General features: G+C 44.3%; 1 pseudogene; it reads left to right on the top strand.

Annotated features, from left to right (window-relative positions):
* Positions 1-5,610: 5,610 nt before the first annotated feature.
* LOC112398156 (PC4 and SFRS1-interacting protein pseudogene) lies at positions 5,611-9,924 on the top strand (annotated as a pseudogene).
* The last annotated feature ends 981 nt before the right edge of the window (positions 9,925-10,905 follow it).

Below are 10,905 nucleotides of genomic sequence, written 5' to 3'. Positions count from 1 at the left end.
CCTCTTTCATTTGCCTGGGGCTGCTATGTGAAAACAGCCACCTGCCGCCGTCTGGCATCAATCCATCAATCCATGCCATGCTGCTTGAGCAGTTGGTGGTGCCTCCCGTTCCTTAAGTACTTGAGAATCCTTCCCCACGAGCTGGGCCATTGATTAAGTGCTTACTTTGGAAGAGGTGTAAGTAAGGACTACAGCGTGATCATAGAAACCATGTGTGCCCACTTGAACAAGAGGAAAAAGACATAGAAGAGCATTTTTAAAGGGAGGATGTGATTTTCTGTTTCAAAAGTTGCCCCCCCCCCCGCATTCTCATAGATCAAACAGCCCGATAGGAGCTCTCTTTGTTGAGCCAAGCTGGGAATAATAGTTCCTTTGTCTGAACACCCAGTATTTATTCATTTAACACTTGGTAAATGCCTACTAAGTGCCAGGCACTTTAAATGCATATTTGTTTTTACAAACAAACCTACAAGGCAACTATTATTATCCACCCCACCTCCACTACCACCACAAATATAATAAATATAAAAATCAGATGAAAGGAATGCAACTCAGAGGAAATGCTAAAAACTAATATAAAATTATCAATAAAAAAGATAGCCAAATACCAAAATATAATATTATTAATATATTATCAATAAAAACATATTATCAATATAATATCATCAGTTAAAAATGAGAGCCAAATACCAAAAATATATAGACTTCCATAAAGGAAAACCTTATCATTTCACTTTGTAGTTTATTATTCCTTTTCACTAAGCTTGATTTTCCTAGAGGTTTCAGAGATTGACCTAAAGACGGTAGCTTAACAGTTCTCTTTGGAAGATAAAATGTTTATTAGCAAACATATAGTGCATGGTATTATTTTATTTTATGCTAATATGTGAGCTGAGAAATGTGATTTCATTTATTGCAGGGGCACCATATTCAAAACCCCTTTGGTGCTATATATGGGAAGCAATGGATGGACCATGGTCCCATTAGCTGTGTTTAAATTTCCATTCTAAACTTTAATACTCTAAATCAAGTTTTTGCTAATGTAACTTGCCACAATTTTGGATGTGTCTTTCTGGGTTTTTCTCTTTTTTTAAGTGAATTAGATAACCTGACTACATTAAGTACAGTTTATTTTATATGTATGTTTATAAGAGCACCTACCATACCAAATATTCAGTCAACGTGGGTCATTAAAATATATAACCTCGGCAAATTAAAACATAATCATTAAAACATCTTAAACCAAAAGAAATAGTAGAGGCACTTGAGAAACTATCAAAGAAATACTTTATATTTAGTATTTTCCATTAGGGACATAGGTCTGGAATTCATCCCCACAGTTGAGAGTTGCAGTCATGGGAGTCGGTAAGATTACCAAAGAAGAAATTCATGAAGGAGGGAGGCAGTCCTTAAAGGATAGAATCTTAATGGAAGTATCTCCAGCTGGGCGTTGAGGGCAGTGGGCAAAACTGAGGAAACCAAAGAACAAGGCAGGGAAGTAGGGGGTGATTCGGGGTGTGCAGTCAGTGGAACAGTGGGTGGGGGGCATCTGTCACTCTGGGCTTTGGAGTTTTGGAGACTGGAGAGAAGCCAATGGCATTACTGGCACCTGAGGGAGCCCAACACCTGGACAACTCCCCTGACGAGTGTACATGTCCTCATAGGGGCTCTCTTTCAACAGGCTGAAGGAGGACATGATATTGGCATGATGGTTTTTCCATGAAGTTAAACACAAACACTGACACTGTAGAATGGGAGAGGCCATAAAAGTGAGAGGCCCGCCTGCCGCAAAAAAAAAAAAAAAAAGGATTTTAGAAGAATCAAGCTATAATTCTTCTTGGATCAATACCTACATCCTAGTAAGCAAACCTCAACAATGATCAGCTAAAGCTCTCAAAGACCTAGCGAATGAAACTAAAATGATAAGGGTAACATGCATAAGGAATGCACACAAAATATGCCAGGGGGTAAAGCCACCTACAGAAAGCTCAGAGAGCTAGGACAGGGAGGTTCTGCTCAGAACCCCGTGGACACGGCCTTCAAGGGTCAGGCCGAGCAAGAGGCATCCACGGAGGAAAAAGGAACCACGCCAGCGCTGTGAGGGAAACGGGGAGCGTACGGGGAAGTCTGAAAACAAGCAGGGTGGACGCTGTCAAAAGCCGGATGTAAAGACTGAACAAAGATCAGTGGCAGCGAGGAGGTCCCAGTGACCCTGCTGTTCTAGGGGTGCTGGGAGCAGAGCCAGGGAGCGGCGGGGATGACGTGGAGGTGCGTGAGAGGTGCTTGAGCCGAAGCCTGGTGACTGAGTCAAGAAGTCCGCCGTAAGGTGCACCCGGAGGGCTGTGTTACTATTAATAACTACTCATGTATGCAAATGACTTACTTTCAAAGGGAGGGAGGGAAGGAAGGGAAAAGTAGAGAGGCTTTAATATCACCCTTAGTTACTCATATCCTGATATGATTCCTGGAAATAGTGAGGCGTAGATGAGTTGGAGCTAGTGCGCTGGGAATTGCCTGTGACCCTGCATTTTCAAAGATTCCATGTAACTGCGCTGCAGAAGAGGCAAAATGGAAACGCAGGGCAGGTTAGGAGGCCGCTGCAGGAATCCGGGAAGGCGGTGAGAGCGCAGCCTCTTCACAGGCAGAGGGGGCATCGTCGTGGAAATGGACCTAAAGATTGGAGAGCCTCCTGGGATGGGAAGGGATGAGAGATGAACCCAGAAGGGCGGGGGTAGGACACGGACCCTGGGAGAGGCTTACACGGCTGGGAGGAAGCCACCTTACCTTTGCCGGCTGGAGAGCAGGCTGGGAGGACAGACGTGGGTGTAGGTAAATTGTAGGTAGAGGGTGGGAAGTTACCAGAAAGCACGCGCATGCCCTCAATTTTCTCAATGACTCACGAGGTGAAGTTGTCTGCTGAGAGCAGGGGGCGTAGGAACTGAGAGTGAGTCTGTCTTGAGAGGAGCGCTGAGGTCTATAAATAGTCTTCTAACTAATTAGACTGCGGAGGGAGACTGTGGGTCTGCCTGGGTGCATTGGAGGCCTCATAGTGACCTCTTACTGGGGACCACAAACCCAGCTCGGCGCCCCCTGCTGCGGGTGCCAGACGTGCAGTTAACATACCCAGCTCGTGGAGCTGTGCAGCCGCAGGGTCTCGGCCATATTTAAACAGCACTGAGGCCTGGAAGAAGCTATTGATTCCAAAGTGGGAGCTTTTTAAAAAAATGGATTATTGTCAATTTTTTGCTTGTGCTTTCAAAACATATGGCTTGATACTAACTGAAATAGTGTGGCCTTCGGAAAGTTTCTTAACTTCTCTGTGCTTCCTTTGCCTCTTTTGGGAAAAGTAAACAAGCTAATTAATCCTCATAGGATTCTTGTGACAATTAAATAAAATGATATATGTAAAACACTGAAAAAAGTTTCTGTTTATAAAAATTAAAGTGCTCAATAAATGATAGTTATTTTTGTCAAAAAATATGACTTGTACATATATATCCATACCTTGAATGTATATATATTTATATGTTCGGTGAAAGTATACATATACAATGTGTTGTAGCATTAATATATGTGTGTATATGTATGTAGGTATGCACATATATGTGTATTATATATGTATGTATGCGTGTATAGAAACACGTATATATAATTATAGCAACCATTTATTCAATATGCATTTGTTGAGCACATTCTACATGCCAAGAATGACGCTAGATTCCGAAGAGACAATACTGAACAAAAATAGATGAAGCATCTGCCATTATGGGGTGAACAGTCTGATGGTTACGACAAGAAGAGGGTCAAACTGATGTAAAATGACAACGTGCTCAGTGCTGTAAAGAGCTCTACCGAGTGCAGTGAAAAGGTAAATCAGCACAGGTCAGGTGGTTCCGCCCCACCTGAGGTCACGGGCTGACGTGTCCTCGTCCTTCTCCCCGACTACATTATGATTCCTTCGAAAGCTGTGGATTGCTGCCTACTCCCCTCTGTTCACGGCACCCGACTCCTGACCACCGTGCACACAGCAGGTGCCCAATGTGTGTTTGCTGACTAACCTGATGCCATGGGGTATTCACCAGCAGTTTTAGTCATGACAGCCCCGTGGGGCACCCACTGCCTTTCTTTATAAGAAACCGCAGAGGGACATCTTGGTGGTAACGGAACAATCGCCGTTGTCTGGCTGATTTGGCAGGAACAGCTCACCCCAGACACTGCGTGAACTCTCAGCCCAAAATGCAGCGTCATTGATGCTTTTCCTTTTAAAAAAGCACAAATCGCAGTGTTCTTTGTGCTAACGTACATCGAGGACCTATATGCTTATTTCCTCGTTTTTCAGCACAACTTCCATTGATCCAGCGGGTCGTCGGGAAAATGGGGGAATGATTGTTCAATGGGTACAGAGTTTCCCTCTGGGATAATGAAAAATTTCTAGAAATGGATAGTGGAGATGGTTGTACAATGTTGTGAATGTACTCAATGTCACTGAATTATACAATTAAAATGGTAAGTTTTGTTATGTTTATTTTACACAATAAAAAATCACCCCCCCAAAAAAAAAGATTTAAGCTTGGGAATTTAGAAAATAGAAAAAAAAAAAAAAACTAGGTATGAATAACTGTCACCTTTTTCTTAAAGTCCTTCAACAGTTTCCCATTCTCTCCTGACCAAATCCCAACCAGGCCCTTCATGGACTGGGTCCCGCTTGGCAGCTCCTATGTCTGTCCTTCCTGAACCCCAGGCTCCACCCAGGCCAGATAGCTTGTGTTTCCCCCATCATGCATCTGTGTTTTGCCTGCATGGGTTCTGATCTCTGGGATGCTCTTCTCATCCCCCACCTTCTAGCTGGAAAACATTATGCACCTCAGCTTAGCCTCCTCTAGGGAACATTTCCCAACACCCATTTCAAATCTTTCAGCCCTGGCCACAGAAATGACTGCTTTCTCTCCCTCTCTTCCTCTCTCTCTCTCTCTCCCACTTTCCCTTGTGTAGCTCATTATCACAGCAAACACAACATTAAATGCACTTGTTTATTTATAGGTCTGTCTTCCTGTGCCCTACCTTGGTGGCAGCAAGGGCAAAATCTTTGTTTTATTTGCATACTATGGTTTTAAAATCTTTGGCTCCAACGGTGTGACCTTGGGCAAGATATTTAACCTCTTCTAGATCTGTTTCACCTTCCATACAATTTGAATAATAATAGTCCCTATGTCATACAGTAGTTACGAAGCATAAATGAAATAATGCATGTGACGCGCTCAGAGAGGGTCTGATGCACATCAACAATGAAGTGTTTGAAGAAAGGAGGTTCATAACCAATAACAATTGTTCAGTGGCTAAAAGGATGAATATTGAACGTTGAGAGCTGACAAGAAGAATGAATCACCTAATTCCAGATGTTTCTTTAGAAAGACGTATGAGGAAGCCGAATGACTGGAAGAAAGAGCATTACAGGAGAACACCTTTTGCTGCGTGTATCATAATATAGTCAACATACTTCCAACAACCTCCCACGTTTCTGCCATAAACTCTTCCACTCCCTCCAGAAGCAGCCTGATCAGGCTACAGAGGTCTTTATAACTAAAGTATCAGAGTCAGAACGAGGGGAAGATGGCGGAAGAGTAAGACGCGGAGATCACCTTCCTCCCCACAGATACGCTAAAATATCAGAGTCTTCTTAGAAAACAAAAACTCAATGAAACCGATAAGAAAGGCTCATTGCCACAGTCTTCAATACCGAACCAGTGGAGGCTCTTCATGCTTTAAAGAATATAAGGCAGTCCTGATGTAGACGTTGAGGAATTTTTGAGTGTTGTCTATACTGACCCACTTGCATCAGAATTTTGGCAAACTAGCCTGACTCCTGAAATTTAAACCAGTAAGTAACCTTTTCTCCAATCAGCTTGGCTTTGGGTGTAAATTCTTATTTTATTTTATTTATATTTATTTATTTATTTATTTGCGGTACGCGGGCCTCTCACTGTTGGGGCCCCTCCCGTTGCGGAGCACAGGCTCCGGACGCGCAGGCTCAGCGGCCATGGCTCACGGGCCCAGCCGCTCCGCGGCATGTGGGATCTTCCCGGACCGGGGCACGAACCCGTGTCCCCTGCATCGGCAGGTGGACTCTCAACCGCTGCGCCACCAGGGAAGCCCGTAAATTGTTATTTTACATAAGCAGATGCTGGCTATTTTCAAGGTATGGAGCTGGCTTATGCAGTGGACACAAAACATTATGTGACGCTTACGCACCGTTTCTTATAAGGCAACACACACTGCAGGGAACAGTGCCGGAGTCCTCCTGGTGACTGTACCCGATTTCCATGCAGTCCCATTAAAGCGGACTCCACACCGAGCCCCAGGAGTGGAGCTTGTGACCAAGGCCTATGCCATCAGCATATCTCACTTCCCCATCCTTTGATCTTCGTGGATCATATGTGACCTAGTCAGAGTCAATGAAATGCAATGACATTTTCACTGCACCTTCTGGGGAAGAGACTCTCACTCATAACCTCTGACCTAAAACGTAAGAGAATGAGTGGGTTAGCAGGGACCTTTCTGGTACCCATAAAACCCAAGGCTAAAGTCAATGCCGTGGAAGGCAGAACAAAGGAATAAAGTTCTTAAAAGTTGGCAGGTGCCAACGGTAAGCCTGAGCCCTGAATTGAGTCCTGTCTGTAGGTAGCATCCTCTTTCAGCTTTTGAGTCAATAAATTCCCTTTTGGACGAAGCCAGTTTGGGTTGGGCTTTTCTGTAACCGCAACTAAATAATCCCAACTGGCCTTCATCAAAGCCACTCTTCCCAAACGGGAGCTCCACACTCTGATTCCATCCAAGAGATAACTGGTGTCTCTAGAGAACCCACATGTGAATAGAATCAGGGCATATTCAAGAGGGTAAGTGTCTGGGTAAGAAAATCTCTCCTTTGGGGATACCTGTGGTTCACATTTCTGTGTGGGCCAAGAAACTCCTACAAATTTCACCTGTTGACACATTTTCTTTGCAGGCACTTTGCTACTTCAGGGGGAGGAGCCGGAAACAGAGGTGGAGAAGGGAAAGCATGAGGCAAAATGTGAATTATTGTGCAGGAAGCAATACAGCAGATGGCCTTTTTGCAGAGGGCTGGCGTGTGGGTACATGCGGTGTGAATTCACGGTGGAGGAACTAATCAGGCAGTGTTATCTGATCTGGAACAACAAGAAAAAGAAAGGGTCTCTTTCATTTTCCCCTGCTTTGGTATGTCTGAAAGCCCTTATCAGTGTGATAGGGCTTGGAAGCACCCAACCAGAAAACCTTGACTTGCGATTGTGCTAAAGTGGGGACCTGGGATCTGGGTTGTTTTCCAAGGACCAACCGTCATTTCATTTTCAGAATGAATCTGGATTTTTGTTCTGTGAAAACAGGGCAGGTTCTGGATTGAAAACAAAAGTCAGACGTGCTGATGCTTGAATGTAAAGAACTACGGAGTTTCATAAGTACTTCTGAGTAATAGAGGCTCGGCACCAGCCTGGGGCTGAGGAGGCAGTGGGAGCAGACCCAGAGTCTGTGAGGTTATTTCTCCCGTGAAAAGCAAAAGCCCGAAGCAGGACTCTGAATAATCTAAGTGCAAAGCTGCTCCCATGGAAGGCAACAGAGCTTTCAGGAGGGGCCCTGACTTTTGGGTACCAGGACGGGTTTCAAACTTGCCTCCATCCCCCACTGTCTCCATGGTGACAGAGAAGTTAGTTATCCTCTCTGAATGTATTTCCTCATCTGTAAACATCAGTTACGTTCTTGAGAGAAGTAAGTGGTTGAATTACATCAAGAGTGTATGGCCCATCGTAAGAACCCAAATAAATGGCAACAACACGATTTCAGTTACTCTGGGGAGACTTGGATCAAATACAGGGCTGCAGGTACTGAGACAGGAATACCTTCTTCTCATTTGTCAGGCGAGGGGGACAAAGTTCAGTTTCATCTTAATGTGATTTTCTGCAGAATATCAAGAGAAAAACACCAATTTGCCACCAAATTTCTGCATTTTTCTGGCTTCGTCGAAGCTCAGCAAAATCTTGTCCCTAAACCGCTGAACAGCTCTATAATTCCAGACTGGCTAGAGACAAAACCAAGTCAAAAGACTTTCATTGGACCATCAGTTTCTCAAGTATTCCCAAGTATAAGAATTGGGGTTTATTCCTCTTTTTAGGCCAGACACATAGCATGGCACCTTACGGGTTGCTCAAGAAATTTTTATTCTCTTATCTAAGAAAATGAATTCATTTTCAGACCAGCCAACCTAAACTTCTGTTGGAATGTGCTCAAAGAAGCTAGGAAGGATGGAAGGAAGGAAGGGAGGGAGGGAGGGGGGAAGGAAGGAAGGAAGGGAGACTCTCTCGGTGTATTAGTTAGGGTAAGAGCTAAGCTGCTAAGGGCTAATAAACCCCAAATTTCAGTGGTTTAAAAGCAGATAGGGAGCAGCGCAGCAACGGCGGCGGCAGTGTCGGTGGTGGTTGCTATTCTGAGCCGCTGAGACGCCTCTGCGGCAGCTGGTGGCACAGGTGGCTTGCGTGGACGTGGGCAGAGGCGGCTGGCCCGCCACCGCAGCCCCAGCGCCCACGGCCCCGGCAGGTAGATGAAGTTCCTGATGGAGCTGCAAAACCACCCACAAACAAACTACCCATTTTCTTTTTTGGAACTCATGAGACTGCTTTTTTAGGCCCAAAGGACATATTTCCTTACTCAGAAAATAAGGAAAAGTACGGCAAACCAAATAAACAAAAAGGCTTTAATGAAGGTTTATGGGAGATAGATAACAATCCGAAAGTGAAATTTTCAAGTCAACAGGCATCAACTAAACAATCAAATGTGTCATCTGATGTTGAAGCTGAAGAAAAAGAAACTAGTGTTTCAAAGGAAGATACTGACCATGAAGAAAAAGCCAGCAACGAGGATGTGACTAAAGCAGTTGACATAACCACTCCAAAAGCTGCCAGAAGAGGGAGAAAGAGAAAGGAAGAAAAACAAGTAGAAACCGAGGAGGCAGGCGTGGTGACTACAGCAACAGCACCTGTTAATCTAAGAGCGAGTCCTAGAAGAGGACGACCTGCCGCGGCAGAAGTCAAGGTTCCAAAACCAAAGGCAGACCCAAAATGGTAAAACACCCCTGTCCTTCGGAGAGTGACGGTACCTGAAGAAGACAGAAGTAAGACAAAAGGGCAAGAGGAAAAACAACCTAAAAAGCAGCTTAAAAAGGATGAGCAGGGCCAGAAGGATGAAGATAACCAAGAAAAGAGCCAGGTTAAAAAAAAGGGGGGAAAAGAAGTTGAATCAAAAAGGAAAAATTTAGGGCTTCCCTGGTGTCGCAGTGGTTGAGAGTCCGCCTGCCGGTGCAGGGGACGCGGGTTCGTACCCCGGTCCGGGAGGATCCCACATGCCGCGGAGCAGCTGCGCCTGTGAGCCATGGCCGCTGAGCCTGCGCATCCGGAGCCTGTGCTCCGCGGCGGGAGAGGCCACAGCAGTGAGAAGCCTGCGTACCGCAAAAAAAAAAAAAAAGGAAAAATTTAGCTAAAACAGGGCTTACATCAACATCTGATTCTGAAGAGAAACGGGATGATCAAGAAGGTGAAAAGAAGAGAAAAGGTGGAAGAAACTTTCAGACTGCACATAGAAGGAATATGCTGAAAGGCCAACATGAGAAAGAAGCAGCAGATAGAAAACGCAAGCAAGCGGAACAAATAGAAACTGAGCAGCAGACAACATGTAATCTACAGTAATAAAAAATATAGCGCATTTTGGGCTCAAAGCATTAATCCAGTTACTGAAAAGAGAATACAAGTGGAGCAAACAAGAGATGAAGATCTTGAGACAGACTCATTGGACTGAATTTCCCCCTCCCCACCCCTTGATGGAAGAATGTTCCAGATTCTAAATTGAGGACTTCATTAATGGCATTATTACTGTGTTATGACTGTTAAAAAACATTTCCTGTAAGACACACACTACATACTAAGGTCAGCCATCATACCTGTTAAAAGTTTTTTACCAAGCTTAAAATGAAGCTTTGTGTTTGAAAGTTATAATAAGCTCAGATGAAGATGGTGGTTGTACATTATTTCATTTAGAAAATATAAAAATTCATTTTGTTTTGAAGCTAGGTGTTAAACTGGAGTAGCTACTATACCCCCAGAGAATGGGGCAGTTGTGCCCTTCCCCTTGACATTCCTTTGTTGTTCAGTTCTTTAGATTAATAACTGTTTTTTAATCCTGAGAGATTAAACAGTAGACTTATTAAGAAAACAAAAATGAAACTGTAACCAAAATTTTAAAATAGAGTTTTTTTAAAATAAATAAATAAATAAATAATTTTTTAAAAAAAGCAGATAGAAGTTCATTTCTCAGGACTTCCCTGGTGGTGCAGTGCTTAAGAATCCGCCTGCCAATGCAGGGGACATGGGTTCGATCCCTGGTCTGGGAAAATCCCACATGCCGCGGAGCAACAAAGCCCGTGCGCCACAACTACGGAGCCTGCACTCTAGAGCCCACGAGCCACAACTACTGAAGCCCGGGTGCCTGGAGCCTGTGCTCTGCAACAAGAGAAGCCACGACAATGAGAAGCCTGCATACCGCAACGAAGCGTAGCCCCAGCTCGCTGCAACTAGAGAGAGCCTGTGCACAGCAACGAAGACCCAACACAGCCAAAACTAAATAAATAAAAATTAAAAAAAAAGAAGTTCATTTCTCCACCATGCAACAGTGCAAAGGTGAGTGATCCTGATGCACCAGGTCATTCTGATCCCCAGGGCACTGTTCTCACCAGCGTGATCAAAGCTGATCATAAAAGAGTCCAGAGAAGCACACACATTATTTTAAGGACTGAACCCAGAAGTAGCACACTTCACTTCCACTCACATTCCAGAAGTAACAACTCAG

This window comes from Neophocaena asiaeorientalis, unplaced genomic scaffold (assembly GCF_003031525.2).
Source record: "Neophocaena asiaeorientalis asiaeorientalis breed wild unplaced genomic scaffold, Neophocaena_asiaeorientalis_V1.1 scaffold226, whole genome shotgun sequence".
Taxonomy (NCBI): Eukaryota; Metazoa; Chordata; class Mammalia; order Artiodactyla; family Phocoenidae; genus Neophocaena; species Neophocaena asiaeorientalis.
This window is presented reverse-complemented; position numbering and strand designations above follow the sequence as displayed.